At 40.8% G+C, this 13,701-nt stretch overlaps 1 protein-coding gene across 3 annotated transcripts in view; it reads left to right on the top strand.

Annotated features, from left to right (window-relative positions):
• The first annotated feature begins 220 nt into the window (after nucleotides 1–220).
• The window catches only part of strbp (spermatid perinuclear RNA binding protein), a 79,742-nt gene continuing 66,261 nt past the window's right edge, over nucleotides 221–13,701 (top strand). For all 3 annotated transcript variants that reach the window (XM_051413493.1, XM_051413490.1, XM_051413492.1), the window contains exons 1-2: nucleotides 221–311; nucleotides 1,489–1,800. The gene's annotated coding sequence lies outside the window, so the exon portion shown is untranslated. The remainder of the gene's footprint in view (nucleotides 312–1,488; nucleotides 1,801–13,701) is intronic.

The following is a 13,701-nucleotide window of genomic DNA, read 5'->3' as shown; positions in this document are numbered from 1 at the left end:
AGATAAACAGAGGAAGCGATCCATATTATTATATTATATAGGTCCTATCTTGAACTGATCTGGGGTTTTTCTGTCTTCCTCCCACCCTCACCCCCCCTGCACCGTTGCACCGTTGAACCGCTCACCGTACAGGTGAGAGAGAGCAGCGGCTCGAGCCGCTCCGCCAATTAGGAGCACCGAGCGTGACCACGTGAACAAATCCCGTTGTCTAAATTCCCGTTCAGCGGAGAGCAGCTCGGAGTGAGCGGCGGCACTGAAAGCCACACTGAGTGGGAAGTAATAACGGCAGGCTGAACGGGAGCGGTGTGCAGGTAAATTGCTTTTTTTCCCCCCACGGCTTTACACTTTTTCCTGCCCTCATCCTCTCGCCGGCTGTGGCGGGATAGTGTGCGGTTCAGGCGCGGGGCTCTGGGACAGGATGTTTTGGATTAAAGTCGCTGTCGCTTGCGGGAGATTCTCTGCTCTCCTCCTCCTCCTCCTCCGGACAGGACAAACAGCATCATCGGCTGGTTGCTCTGCACCGTCTGCGCATTGAAACCCAACCACCTTCTCTCTCCCGGTCTCTCTCTCTCTCTCTCCCCCCCGCGTCTCTCGCAGGCACATGAGGCTATTGATAGTTGACAGAAGCCTTGTAATCCCTGACTGATCTGGCTGAACGGCCACAGCCATTTGCGAAACAAGAATGTTGATTGAACTTTATTTCGCTTGGAGATTTGTTTTAATTGGTAACGCCCGCATAGATTGACGCCGTGGCGAGCGTGAGGAGGAGGAAGGGGGGGAGAGTGTGAGAGGCTTTCTTTGGGTGCTGCACGCAACCAGGCAAGCAGAGGCAAGCTTTTATTGCTGAATTATTTATAAGACTGTCTGGGAGAGAGTAATGCTCCTCTTGGATGGAGAGGGAGTCGCGGTCAAGATGTACTTCTAGGCTACAGTAAACGGCACTGTGTTCCCTTTTTGTTGTTTTAGTACAGAAGTAAAATTAAGTTCCGACACAGTCAGTCTATAAAAATCAATTCAACCAACCAAGGTAAATATTTTGGTAAAAATGTCATTTTCAGTAATCAAGCATTTAAGTCCTTACTGTAAGTCATGTGTCAATATTCGTATTATTTATATCACTGCTATCTGAAGACCTCCCCATGGATTCTGGGAACTTGTTATGGACATCGTTCACTATTTTCTGACATATTATAGCCTTGATTTAACAGTTGAATCAATATATCAGACACAATTTGGACAGGTTAATTGATGGTGAAAATAATCAATAGTTGTAGTCCTAAATTAATGAAATTAGCATTAGGTTCTAGTCTTTATCTTTTGGGCTTTTTTTGACCTAGTGTTATCTACACTCCGCGGGTTTATTCCGCTGTCACTTTTCTGTTTGTCTCAAATGCTTCCTCGGAAACATAAATAAATAAAATAATAAATAAACGCAGCGCATTTTCCCCTGCTGTTTCTTCCTTATTTTTTTTTTTTTTTTTTTTACAGCCCTACTCCACCGGAATGAATCGACCCAGTCTGCGCCTGCGCACTCCTACCAACTGCCATCTGTAGGGATCTCTCCCTGTTTCTCTTGTCTCGTGCGAGAGAAGGGAAACCAGCAGGCGGCTCCGGGCTCGCGCTCGCTGCCCCGGTTGTCAAGGCGCCAGTCTGTGACTTCTCCTCGCTGCGGCAGGACGGTGACAGCTCACATCGGCTCTCTCATTTGTCGGATTGGGCTCGGATTTTTTTTTTTTTGGGCTCTTTGGATTTGGAGATTTGGTGGCAGTGGCGGACTCTCTTCGTCTTATTTCTGAAACCGTAAGTTGGTTGATATTTTTCTTTCTAGCTACGTTTTATATTTAATATACATTGTTTAAGCGCTGTCATCCCGTGAGAGAAAATTCTGCCAGCCGGAGTTTTGGATAATTTAGTTTTTTAATTTCTCGCTTGCTCTTGGTCCGTAGAGGTTCGGAACTTCACCTACCGGTACTTTTATCTCTTTTCTTTCTTTCTTCAGTGTATCGTCTGTTTTTATCCGTCCTTGCTTTCGCTTTTTTTTTTTCCTCTCTTGGCAAGAACAAAAAGAGGAACTTTACACGTGATGAAACGTTTAACTGTCCTCGTGTTGCGAGTCCGCAGTGTTTTGACTCTGTTTGCGGAAGAAACCGGCGTCCAAACCGAATAACCTACCGAAGAATAGACCATGAGGGCGGTTTGACTGTAGCTCATCTTTTATAGCAGGTGTCAGCTTACTTCCGCACTGTGCTGCGAGAGATATTGATCGCATGTAAAACCCATTGAGGTCTTTTTTAGCTGAAGTATCTTTCTCCCAGTCTTGCTTCGGTTACTGGAGGTCCTGCTAGTTGAGGTGTCCCTGTTGTTTATTTGGTGTCTGTCACCTTATTGTGGTTTGTGTTTCTTTTCCCCCTTTTCACGTTCACTAAGTACTGTTTTAGGGAACCAAAAGTACATGTATTGCGTTTCATCGTTGCGGTTATTTCCTCACAGTGTCTCTCTTTTGTTGTGTGTGTGTGTGCGTGTGCGTGTGATCAGGTGAATGACAGTGAATAGAAGGAAATGCTGAACTGCTGTCTCTTCTTGCTGAACCAGCTTGTTGGCATACCTGATCCTGTTGAACTAATCATAAACTAACACCGTAATTCTCCACAACACACCACAACAGGCATATCAAGTTGTCAGTGTACAAAGGTCTTCACACCTGTCTGTCTGTCTGTCTGTCTGTACAGTATCATGCAGAACCTGACAAACCAAAAAAAACCAGCAACTCTAGGTGCTTAAAACAGCAGTGTGGCAGATTTGGCAGTATTTCTCTTGTCTTGTCTTTTATGTGTGGTCTCTGTGCTGTGGTCTAGTGGGTCTCATTGGTCTGTGCTGGTTTCAGGAGTTCAGTATCAGTCCTTTGTGGCTGGTGGTCTCCAGGCTTGACTAATGGTCTGTTGCCTTTTGGGTTATTTTTGTTTGCTTCGCCCTGCTCCACCCTGTTTCACGTGCCCCTCCTCTTAGCACCTGCCCTGGTTAGATAGAAATGTGGGGTGTCTTTGTTTTAATGGCCATATCCTCGCTTCGCTAACCTAGATAGAGTTCATTTATAGAGTAGAAAAACACACTTCTTTAGTCATTGCTTGTTTCAGCCATATAATGCTCCTCTTGTGCTGCGTACGAGCTGCGTAAAGTGAATGCGTAGGGGAGAGGGCAGGGATGGAGTTTTACATTCTTTGGATTTTGAGTGATTCTGCATTTGTGCTTCTTTATGTGTGTATTTATGTCTCTGTTCTGCGATGGAGGATAATGGACAAATATCCAGCGGCAGCCTTTTCAAAGTGAGCAGAGTGCCAAGGATAGGGCAGATTGAGAAAGTGTGTGTGTGTATACCTGTGTGGTTGAGTGTGTACGCTCCAGGCCCCCATGAGCACTTTCACAGATTCTTTCTCGTAAGCATTGACTTAGCAGTGAACTCTCTATTGGTATCGACAAGAGAAGAGGATGAGAAGGAAAGGAAAGTGAGCTGGTATTATACGATCACGATGCACGGTGCGCTGTCTTTGTCAATCTGTCTTTGTCTCTTTGCGCATTTCCTTTTTTAAGTTTTTGTCTTGGTATTTATTTTGTTTTTGTCTGTATTTCTTTTGACAAATCCTTTTCTGTTGACATTAATTTGGGCCGTTGTTTGTTTTGTTATTTCTTGTGGTACGCTGTTTTACTTATTCAGTTTTTTTCATAATTTTTCCCTCCATTTGCATTACTTGGTTTCTATTTTTCAGTTTTTGTTCATCATTTTGTTTGGCATCTCTACCCAGTTTTTAAAATGTATTTGTCTTCTTACACTTATTGTACAAAAAAGGCAGATTTTAGTCTTAGACTTGTTGCATTTTTTAGTTCTGTTTAGTTTAGTTGACATTACACACATTTAAAATGAAAAGAATGACATGATAAATCCAAGACTAATTTCCACTGACGTTGTTAAATCAAAATCACCATAAAAATTGGATTGCTTCAGTGGATTTGGAAATTGATTTAATTTCCACTAATGGAATTTACTTGGGCTTAGATTAAGAACATAGAAAACTGGCAACACATACTTGCAAAACATACGAAACAGTGGAATCACAATTAAATAACTTTAAATAATTTTATTTACAATCTGTACAATAAAAAAACCTTTTCTCTTCTGAAAAGATTTAATCGGGGAAAAAATGTTACTCAGTGAGAGTAACAGTTGCATCCTAAAAAGTAAAAATGCCATTTTCTGTCTCTTCTTTGTTCTCTTCCCCCTGTGTGTCTCCTGTCACCTCTGTGTGTCTTCAGCTCTTTTTGTCGGCAAACCTATCAGTGTGTAAGTGTCTGCTTTATGTACGCCTGGGAGCAGCAACATGGTCCTTTGGCTGCTCGGATCCTGGTTTGCTTCATGTTATGTTCTTGATTTAAACAGTTTAGAAACACAGTATCACACTCAGTAGCAGAGGACACGCGGTAGTGTCATGGGATGTCTCCTTCTCCTGCCACTGCCTCTGCAGCATGTGTGTATTCTGGTGCCCAGTGCCTGTCAGCGAAACAGGAGTCTGCCCACCAGTTCTCAGATTCTAGCATACAGCAGCACATTTAGAGTCTCATCTGGCAAGGAAATGTAGCCCTAATCCAATTGGCTGGAGCTTTAGTAAAAGCTTTTCTAATTGGCCGATATGGCAGCTGGCTGCAAAGGTTCCAGTAAGCACAACAGGGAGTTGGGGAGAGTCCCAGCGGTGCTGTGGTGCAGAAGAGACTGAACAAAGGGCAGATAGCAGAGTGTGCTACTGTTTTGACTCTTCTTCCACATGGCATTAATAAAGGACCCATCTGCACCATGCTGACTCAGATCCATCCAGATGACCATGTCTCATTTTCAACTGTGTTGTTTGCCAAGCACACATGCAAATACGCACATGCAAACATACATTCCAACTGCAGGAACAGGAATGGCTTTCGTCACACAAGCATGTTTGAGGAAACATCTTCCCAACTGGCCACGGAACAAAGACATTAACACAGGAATATTGACACTGTGTGTTTTTTTTTTTTTTTTTTTTTTTTTGTGTGTGTGTGTGTGTGTGTTACAAGAGGAAGAGTGGATCTTTGCAAAGAAAATAATTCTGCTACCAACAGCCAGTGCAGCCGTTCCTGTTTCCTTTCACCTCAGTGTGGAATCCAGGAATAGTTCAGAGTGACAGAGACAAGAGATGAGAGAGCGGCAGAGAGAGAGAGAGAGAGAGAGAGAGAGAGAGAGAGAGAGAGAGCAACAAAGGGAGACAGACAGAGGCAGGGAGTGTGAGAGATGGCCATGTAAGGTTTCCTGCACCACAGCTTGCACCACTCTACACACACTGAACCTGAAATGAACTGTTCAGGGTTCGGTTTGTCTCTATTAACTTGAACTTTGGCTTTGTATGGCTGCTTGACAATGAAACAAAGGCCTCCTTCACTATAAGATTTATTAGGGAACTAGAAATAATACTGAGTTCTTCCTGAGGAATGGTTTGTTTTGTTTGTTCCTGTTTTATTCATATGTACAATGGCAGTGCTGTCACTTAATGTACTGTTTATGATTAATTTCCCAAAAGGCCAATGCACTTTTTTTTTAGTGCATTACAGTACTCATAACTTGCAAGTAAAAAGGTTTAATTTCCTTTTTCTGCTTTGCCATGTACATTTTTATATTTTCCTTTAAAGGACCAGTGTGTAGGATTTACTCGCATGGTGGTGTGGTTGCAGATTACAACTCCCTCGCTTTACACTCTCCTTCCGAGTGCAAGGGAGAAACTACGGTGGCCACGAAACTCATGAAAAATGCAAAAAGCCCTATCTAGAGCCAGTCTTTGGTTTATCCGTTCTGGGCTACTGTAGAAACATGGCAGTTCAACATGGCAGATTACGTAGAAGAGGACCCGCTCCCTTTGTAGACATAAACAGCTCATTCTAAGGTAACAACCACATAATGTTTCTTATTTTCTGGTGATTATACACTAATGAAAACATAGTTATATATATTATACTCCATTATTTATCCTCATAAAGGTTACACACTGGACCTTTTTAAGTAGTCAGTGTCTTGGTAGTATCCAAGTGAAATTTCATAGCTTGAATTATTGCAGCTGTTGCACAAACATCAAAAACCTCAGCAATCTATCGTACCTTATTTTCTCAGAGATCAAGTCCAGTGTTTCTTTAATTAGCGAGGACAGTGAAGAACAAATTGCATGCAGCAGTGTGTGTTTATCACACAAATGAAAGTCAAATATTGACATTTTTATCAGAAGAGAGAATGCTCCAGATGGCATTGTAAACCACTTAATGTGGGTTTACGCAGAATCCCTGTTCTACAAAGTGAGATGAAGCTCAAAGAACATACTGACCCTAAAGGAAAATGGATATACATGTCCGTACTGTGCATGTCAGAATTTTTTTAATATTGTAGTAATAATTTTTAAGTATCTCAACCAAGAAAAGTGCAAATTTAACTATAATCTGATGAATGTCACACAAAGTCCTTCATGATCATATACACCTGTTGTTTACATTATTTATAATATATTTAATTCATTTTTAACTGTAAACCTGCTCATTTGATTGATTGTAATGTGTCGAATTTTGACAAAGTCTGTGCCACATGTCGCTCAACTATTCGAGTATCGCTGCATTATTGTGTCATCAGGTGAAAACCACATTTATTGAGGGAAGCTTTCAGAAGTCAACTCTGTGCATATTCTAACTCACTTGCTGATGTGATGATGGATTTACCAGGAAAGAGGTTGTTGTGGTGGACATGTGGGCAAGAAGAGTTAAGAATGCCTAATGGTTTATTAGCGTGCAGTTTGCAATACCACAACTGTTATTTATACATTAATTATTTATTATTTTAACATGGTCATAATGCTTCACATCCTTTCACATCACTCTGAGACCTTTGTTGTGGTCTGCATAATCAAGACTAAGCTGTTTGCGTTGCAATATAAGTGTTACTACACCCTCAATGTCAGTACGATAACCTGGTTGAGATATTTTTACTTAATTATTATTATTACAATAACCAGACTATTGCATTTCTCTGACTTTAGCAACTACTGAAGGAGTGAATGGATCGGGTGAAGAGAATGTCTTCAGTTTGACAGTTTGCTATGGGAGACCCATCTGCTCTATCGCTTAGCTACTGTGACTCACTGAGTGTGACCTCTCTGCACTGCCTAGTACACACACACACACACACACACACACACACACCAAACACACACACACTGACAGCAACATATAACACGTACAACACATGTTGATAACCCATTTACACAGACCCCAACGAAACTCAGAGCTAGCTCTCTCACTCACTCATTCACTGACAACACATGCACGCAACCCTCCCCTATCCCTGTCTTCTAATGTCCCAGCTCTGCTTACTGCGTCAAAAAGAGCTTAGATCAGGGAAACCATAGCTTAACCTCATTCAGACTTCCTGGAAGATCGGGCTATATATTCAAACCAAGCAGACCATTTTTGGACCGTGGCTGGATCGTTGCCAGTTTGAACCCCAGTATGGTTTAAGAAATTTGGTTGAACCAAACCACTGTCAAGGTGCCATAGAGCAAGGCAGTCACCTCCATTTGCTCCAACAAGCTGTTGAAGACCGTGGTTGCACTGTGAATAGTTTTTTTTACAAATTTAATAGTATATTTTATTATTATATGATAACTTGTGCATGCTGATTTATAACACTGTAATTTATTTTTAAAAAGTGAGAATAACAGAAAAATAAGTAGTATTTATAGCAAATGACATTAAGAACAGTGTTTATAAAGCGAAAGGCTGTTTGTTCCTCATGTGTGATATGCTGTGTTTATGAGCTTCATCTGTCACTGTTAAGTCTCCATTCATCTTTCTTATTAATGCATTAAATAGAGCAGATGAAGGGTTGTTGGCTATCCTCTTTGCTAACAAACAGGAAAAATACTGCCAGCTCTTGTTGTAGGTTTGTGGTGTGTGTTTGTGGTAGTTGTTAGTGCCTTGAAAAACATGATCCATCTCAATCTGCCTTAATCAGCAATTGACAACAAACAGCGCTGAGTATTGCATGGAACAACTTGTTATTTTTAATCCAAAGAAGCATTTGTTTCCAAAATGTAGCCACCCTAGCACCATTTATACTTGTTTTTCTTGACTTCAAATCAAAAAAATAAAAAACTGCAGAATATCATCTTTTGAGTGACACACAATTCCTACGACTGTGAATTAGTAAAGTGTTGAAATACAGCATGTCTGGTAACTCGCTAATCCTTACCTGATTAAAAAGACCGGCCTGATCTTTCAGGGTTAAACTCTAAAGAGCACTAGGGAATGTCTGTCTCCATTAAATAATAATAAAAATAATATTTTCATTAGACCGATTGAAAGCATTTGTGCTGCTTTGATAGGAACCCACAAGGAAAAGTCTTGGGACCAATTTTGAGTCCTTCATCACAGCTTGAGAACACAGGCACTAAATGGAAATAAGCATGAAAAGAAACACTCCATCTGAAATGCATGAAAGAAATTAGGGAAAATTATACTTACACTACACAGAAAAAGATTTCAATGATAGTTTGTGCGTATGCATACAGTATGAGTGCCTGAAAGCAATATTTTCTCTCTACTGCTATGACCCACTGACCGGTGTTAGCAGATTAATTGCTGTGTTCATGTTAAGCTGTGGCGTATCACCCGTAATTGGTAATGGAGATTATCAGTGAGATGCAGTGTGGGTCTCCGAATGTGTGTGTGTGTTTGTGGGTGTGTGAGATTTCTTTTATCTGATTAGGAAGTTTATCTAATAAAGTAGGATTTATGGGATTCTAGTCTCTCTCCTCTGCACACACACCAGCCCACACTGACATGCACACAGAGGATCGCAAACAGAATGCATACTATTGACAAAATGACATAACATGTTGCAGTGCCTTTGCTGTATAGGCAGACTATGAATATAGTTACCTAAACATGACTTCTTTTTCAAGGCTTAAAGCTAAAACTAATCATTATTCCTATAATGGTTTTTAAACAATATATAATACACAGTAAACTGCTAAAAGTGTGTGCTGATAAGATTGGTGTGTGTATATGTGCGACGTCATGGACACAGAGTTTAGAATCAGATATTAATGTACAGTAGACGCACATGCTTGCGTCGTACGCCTCAAAGCTACTGAGCTGAATCCGCGCGTGTTTGTTGTGCTTGCTGAGAGGATGGGGATAAAAAGCATAGGATCCAACAGAGCAGCACTCTCTCTCACACACACATCTCTATGAGCAGACACACACATGTAGGAAAACTTCACCATATTTCTCCTGAGATCTTTTGGAGCCACATCATCGTCTCACTCCAGCACACACATCAGTGTCAGCCTGACTCGCGTACGCACAGCCACCACTCAGCCAGCTGCCTGTGTGCATGTGTGTGTTGCTGTGAAGGAAGGACAGCAGAGCAAAAGATGTATGAGTGTATATGTGGGTAAAAATGTTTGTGTCTTTGCTGGTGTGCATCTCTGTGTTTTTGCTTGAATTGATAAGCCATCTCACACGCTGTTTTGTTCTATATCTGCAAAATGTTTTTCATCATGGCTGGCTCATAGCATACAGCTCATTGTGTGTTGTGGTATAAAACACGAGTGCACAGAGGACACAAAACATTAAGTGGGAATATACTCTGTTGGATCTTTATTGAAATCGTGCATCCTTCTTCAGTTCATGTGTCATATAATTGTTCATGATATGACACATGGACTGTATCCCATTGCACCATGTGCTTGTTAGTCTAATATTGCATTTGCTTCATTTGTAACAATAATGCTGCACATGCAGTAGCCCGGATAAAACTGAAATGTTGAAAAATTACATGAAGGCGTTTAACACTTACAAACAAATTTTCCTAAATTTGAGGGTAAATAAAATAAAATTCACCTTTAGAACTTTCTGTGGCTTTTTGTCATCAGATCTTTTTTCATTGATGACGTGTTGTCATTTATATTTTTAGTCCACTCACTTTAACCTAATGTAAGTTAGTGGTTTCTCACATTGCTGTGTAACAACTTTCAACAATGCTCCAGTGGATGGGTCTCAAATATTTTGCACTCAGCTGTGTGTTTTATGTGTAGGTGGGGCGAGTAAGAGCCACATGAATACAGTATTTTTTTATATATAAAAAATAAAATTAAATAAATATATTACTGAGAAAAAGAGCTGTGTAAATATATAGTGTTTTAAGAACCCTGTAAAGCAATTACTGCACTCTCCACACAACTTTGTTGAGTGAAGGCTACTGTGGGATGTACCTTTATATTGGAAATGTTATACTGCTCCAACTCACTGGCTTTTTATCCCCAGCTTGTTAGAGCCATAGTCCGACAGCTCCCACACAGCTCTCACTAAACAACATCTCATGCCAGCCCAAAACACAGAAAAACAGTTGAAACCACATATCATGCTGGCTCGAACATACAAGAGGACATACAGTGATTAGAAACTGACACGGCTGACAGATGTAACTCATTTGTGGCTTCGATCAGTAAGGCACACAGAAAGAGTCTCAGTTTCGATTTGAACTGAAATAGAATGGTATGTTACCATGCAGATGAATGGTGTGGCAAATAAATAAACAAACACAGGCACAGGCACTGGCAGTGACACTAACCACTTGCAGTACTTATTCTAGCTCAGGCTGAGTGAGTGTGGGCATGACATTGTGGTTACCAAGTGGGCACCTTCCTTCACAAATGAGTCATTGAGTTAGAGACACAACACCTCAAGAAGGCTGAACAGTGTCTGCCAGCATCCCTATAACACCTCTTTCTGTTCCCAATCTCAACAGACCCAGTCACATCGCACTGATATCAAGTCATGATCTTGGAAGCATGGGCTCCTCTTGCAGGAAGTAGCAACGCCTGAGAGCTCTGATAGTAAAGGCTTGGTGGAACAAGCTGGGCTCTGCATAGAGCACCAAACTGTGCCTCAGCTCATTAGTGTTAAAAAAGAGGTCTGATATGTCGCTGGGGGCCTTTATCCAGTAAATTTAAAATTAAATCTAAAAAAGCAGTTAGTGTAGAGCTGCTAAACAGGGGTGATATGATTTGGTGCTGCAGCTTCAATGAGCAGCAAGTGGGAAAGATAACAATACAAAGACCATGATCGTGACTCATACCCTTTAATCAAGGAGAAATGTGTCTGCTTTATCTGCTTTGCTTTATAATCTATTAACACTGCTTTTCATGGAAAAAGGAACTGTCTCACCCTAAAGTCATATAATAAAAAGAGTTTACAACGAGAGACCTCAGGATACTTGTTCCGAAGCAGAAAAAAATGATCGTCCTCGTGTGGTTTGCTCCGAGTACTTGCATCCTGTGAGAAGAGGGGATTTTTATTAAGATTGTTAAGAGTGATGTAATGATAGACTGTGAGTTGTAATATGTTTGGTAACTCGTAACATGAAATATTTGATCAAAATGTGCATTTAATGGGTGCAGAGACAACTGTAGAAGCTGTTGGTGAGTCCATGTGAAATGATGTGTGCTGTTTAGCTCAGGTGATGTTAACTCTTTTTGACAACCTGCGATCTGATCTGTTGTATTCCGAGAACAGAGGACTTTGCTGTATATTTTATTTAGTGAGGGATGTTTGCTCTCCATGGTGCTGAAATTCTCTGTTTTATTCAGAAATGAGTAATAATTGACTTTCTTTGAAGTCCTTTTGCACCAGTTGCTCGATATCATAAACACATCTTTACTTCAAATTTTTCTTTACTTAGGCATTATAACGATGGCCATTTCATTGGCTGGTTCATGGACTGCTTGGCTTTCCTGTCATGTTAATCCACAGTGTTGGTGGACTCAGCAACTGTGGATTTGGTAGGAATCCTGGGTTAGGGTGGGACAAGAAATTGCTTGAGAGAAAAAACTCTTTTAAACAAATACTCAGATTATCTTCACCGGAAAAACGACAATTTGCTTTGATATTTAAGCAAGCAGGAAGGAAAAAACTCAGAGTTGGTTTGCATAAATAAGAAAAATATTTAGCGATGCAGGTGGAGGCTGTTAATTGTGAATCCTTGACAGGATTTATTTCTGCTGGAATGCACCGCGTTACTGTAGGTCGCTTCATGATGACAAGAAGATGTAGACCACAAACAACTTTCAGGGCATGTCACGCGTGAAAAAAGGAAAATATCAAGTGTGGAAATAGGTTGTCTGAACAACTTCCCTTCACTGGCAGAGCTGTGCGCCCTTCAGACTGACGGAAACATCTCCTTCGAGACCTGTCTGTTTCAGGATGCCAAAAAGCATGGCATGATACTCCTAACCTATAAACAACCAGACAACTTGAGAGACAAGTTATTTTCTAAATTAAATTAACGGTGAATGAAAAAGAGACACATTGAATTAGCAGGCACATGCCATATTCACTCTGTTCTAGCGAGGATACTCAATAGTTTTCCTACAGCTCTTTTCCAGGATCTTGGAGACAGGCTGCAGCAAACAATCTTAAATCAACGGTAGCAAATTAAATTGAAGCAGTTTGGACAAATTTACAGTCTAGCACAATGTGGACATTGAGGGGTGGGGGAGACACAGAGTGTGCTCTGTGTTGGCACAGAGGAGCTGAGTATCTTTGGCTCTAGCAGAGGGGATTGGGGTCTTCCTCTTTGCGGAGCAGGGCTTGCCTGGTTCAGTATTTGGCATCTGATCACTTTGATGGTTGTCAGAAATCATGAATCTGTCCTTTTGTGGCAGAATGCTCTTGCTGTGGCTTCACTAGTATGTCAGTTGTGATTGACAAGCAAGGAAGATTTCCAAGAAATACTTTTTTGTATTTTTTAGATTATTTATTATTGATGACGAGATAATAGTATCAGTTATTCCCACCTCTCTGCATTATTCATGGTAATTTGATCACTTCAAAACTGATTAGTGACCTTTTGCCTGTAGCGGCACTACCTTTAGCCAACTGTGCTGTGTGTTTTGCAGTGATATTGGCAGTTCAAAAGTCTGTATTGGCATAATATTAGTGGCACCCTGCCAGGTTTACTGCAGCCTTTGAGAGGGGCCTTCATAATGGTACTAGCTTCTGTATGTCAATAATAGCCATGTTCATCTCATGTTCTGTTTTTGTAAATGTTGTACTTTGCATTGGCTGGTTGTCTCTGTTAAACATCATTAGCTTTGAAGATTTACCTTGTGGACACATGCATAAATCAACTACAGCTGGTCAGATGACTCTGGGGAAGGAACTTATTTTCTTGTAAAGATTTCAGTTACACAGCAGTCAGCAGGTTAATAACATGTTTGCTGTTTTGCACTGTATGCATTAGTTATTGATAGTTTGTGAAATTCAGACAGGCACAGCATGCATAGACATCAATAGACAGCACATGGAAAATGTTGTTAGACTCAAAACAGCGCTGTAGTTAGATACACATTTGTTCTCCACAGCATACACAAATGTCAGTGCTACCATAAATCCATGCTAAATTGGAAGTTATTTTTTCCATTTCTTAACAGTACTGCCTCCTTTGTAATGTAAGCCTCATTTCAAACCATGCGGTTGTTTCAGCACTGCTGAATGAATAGGGCTGTTATCACAGAGGACAGAATTACATTTTCTCACTGTGTGTAGTCAGACTTTATCGGTGGGTCGTGTGTAGGCTTTACTGTA

This window comes from Dicentrarchus labrax, unplaced genomic scaffold (genome assembly GCF_905237075.1).
Source record: "Dicentrarchus labrax unplaced genomic scaffold, dlabrax2021, whole genome shotgun sequence".
Classification (NCBI taxonomy): Eukaryota; Metazoa; Chordata; class Actinopteri; family Moronidae; genus Dicentrarchus; species Dicentrarchus labrax.
Note: the sequence above shows the minus strand (reverse complement) of the source record. Positions and strands in the feature narration are given on the sequence as shown.